This window comes from Myotis yumanensis, unplaced genomic scaffold (assembly GCF_028538775.1).
Source record: "Myotis yumanensis isolate MYYU_CA2020_CCGP unplaced genomic scaffold, mMyoYum1.0.hap1 SCAF_4, whole genome shotgun sequence".
Taxonomy (NCBI): Eukaryota; Metazoa; Chordata; class Mammalia; order Chiroptera; family Vespertilionidae; genus Myotis; species Myotis yumanensis.
Window position 1 is genome coordinate 46845306 of NW_027223755.1, and position 2706 is coordinate 46848011.

The following is a 2706-nucleotide window of genomic DNA, read 5'->3' on the forward strand; positions in this document are numbered from 1 at the left end:
GTAAAAATGGTAACTAATAAATGTTCTTGTATGCTTAGTAAATATTGGGTTGGATTGCTATGTTAGCTATTCCTCCCAGGGACCTTAATATGACCAGAAATATTCTTTCATTAGTAGAATTATTAATTCCATTCCAGTAGTGCCCTACATAATATCATGATATATTTTTATTTTCCTGAGAAAGTTTGTATGATATCTAATTTAATTGCATTAAGTGAGATATAACAATTATTATGCATTTGCATGAAGACAAGTTATTTTACTTAACTTTTTTCTTGGAAAACTTGGAATGGCTATTTGTTAGAAAAATATAATTATTCACTTGTAATAATTTTATAGAATTTAAGTGAAGTTAAAATTGAGCAAATACCGTTAGGTTACGTTGCAACAAATACTTCAAACTTCTAACAAATACATCAAAATGTTTTGGTTTTTTTTATGTTTCAGACTCAATTTTAAGTACTTTATAAGTATTAACTCAGTAACCTTAAGACAATCCTGTTAGGTAGCTAGTAAGACTGTCCCATTTTATATGTATAGAAACTAAGGCATAGGAAGGTTTAAAAATTACCTAATAACACAGAGCTCATGGGTTCTAGATTCAGTTCATGAATCTGGCTCTAGACATGCTACTTCTCACCACTTTTCTATGTTCTAATTGCTGACGTAGTGCAGCTTTTGACACCTGTATGCATTGGTGCCAATCTGAAATTGAATATATGATCTGAGGTCATTTTATTGGTCCCCTTGTAGATAGACTTGGGCTTGTTTAGATATGCATGAACTAATGTAAGCATTTTAATAATCAGTGCTAACATATTCAATCAAGCAATTTAGTGACCCACTGAAAAGTTCCCCAGTCATGGGGCTGTTTTCCTTTTTTGCTAAAAGAACAGGTAGACTCAATAGAAAAAAACTTTATAAATATAATAGCACAAGGTTAACAATGGGACCCATCTCTCTACAATGGAAATCACTCACAATCCTTAATTAAAGCATAAGTTAACCTTTTCAACAAAGATCATCTTTTTAAGTCTGTGGAGAAATACAACAGTGCTTTCTCTCTCTGCCAAACTCTAGTCTTAATACTTTCTGCTTTTATAACAGGGATCAACTCAATGGCAAAGACCTAAGTAGTTATAAAAACATTACCAGGTACTTCAGGTTGCTGTTGTAGCAAATGTCACTGGGAACCTTTTTTTCTATTACTGCAATACTTACTCAAGCCAAGTTTGGCATGTGGATTCATTTCGTTTAATTCATTAAGATTTAAATTGGCCACTCACTCTGATAAAGGTGCTAGGCTAGAAACTTTGGAAAATAAAGGATTTATAATGTTCTCGGTCCCACATTCTAGGGCACTTCTTATTTCAGCACATTTCTTGCCTCAAATGTTTTTACTCTAAGTTGCCCAGCCAGGTTCTTCTATGCACAAATCTCAATGGATCACTAAATCTGTGTATTTCAATCTGTTGTTCTTTAATCAGTCACAGACCTTGATAGATATTATGTCATTAGTCTACACAATTGCTTCTTTTTTTTCCTTATTAACACCATATTTATTTGTCTTCCTTCTATCAAATCCTGAGCCAACCATTTTCCTGAGGTTGCCTTGGTAGGTATAGAAAAAGGAATGTACAGGACAGACAAGACATGGGAGAAAGAACTATGGGAGGTGGAGAGGCTTCCTTCACATGGCAAAGAGGATGAGAAAGGCCACTATCAGGCAGAAGAGCTCCAAGACCTTTGAGAGGGCAAAGCCCAGAATGGTGTGGGAGGAGAGCTGTTGATTCAGAGAAGGGTTCCTGTCATAACCAATTATGAGGCTCCCAAAACAGTCCCAATTCTAGGCCCAGAGCCTGCCACCCATACTGTGGTAGCCTCAGCCCCAGTAAACTTGGCTGCTGTGTTGATATGCCTTGAAATAGCTCTGGTTTGGAAGCAGCGGCTAGAAATAAGAGTGATCAGGTGATGTGGGGCTGCCAAGCTGCTGAGGCCCTTGTGTGTTAGTGTCTCCCATTGTTCAGTACCACTGTAGACTGTGACCAGCTCAGCAGCTGAGAGGTACTGACCAAGAAGGAGGTGTATACCAACTTGGCACAGGTGTACATTTTTAGGGGATGAAGGGTTCTGGCAGAAAAGACAGAGCTACACAATAGCTTCTATTAAAATATTTACACTATTCCTAGCGTAAATAGCATGTGAATATAGTCATTCTTCTAAGCTGACGTTTCTTGGGATATAGTACTTAAGAAATCACACTTAAATTACATTTCAAACACATAGTAAGTATATATATAGGGGAATGAACAGGAAGATTGGAGGATGATGACAAAGTTGTTTGTAATTACCAGAATAATTATACCACAGTAGCAACCCATTGCATGTTTTAGAAAATCTCTAAAAAAATATGTATTAAAATACCTATTAGAAAAATAAAGGTACAATAAGTATCTTAATCAACTTGGGCTGTCTAACAAAATATTATGTATGAGGAACATAAGCAACAGAAATTTATTTCTGACAGTGCTGGAGGCTGGAAAGTCCAAGGTCAGGATGCCAACATGGTCAGTTTTTGGAAAGAGCTCTCTCTTCCTGGCTTGTAATGTAAATGGCAGCCTTCTCACTGTGTTGTGCATGGTGGAGAGAGAAAGCTCTGGCATTTCTTCCTCTTTTTATAAGATACTACTTAGTGTATTAGGGACC

The 2706-nt window shown here is 36.5% G+C and overlaps 1 pseudogene; it reads right to left on the minus strand.

Moving 5' to 3' along the window:
* Window positions 1-1690: 1690 nt before the first annotated feature.
* On the minus strand, window positions 1691-2111 carry LOC139008111 (ATP synthase F(0) complex subunit C2, mitochondrial pseudogene; annotated as a pseudogene).
* Window positions 2112-2706: the final 595 nt, after the last annotated feature.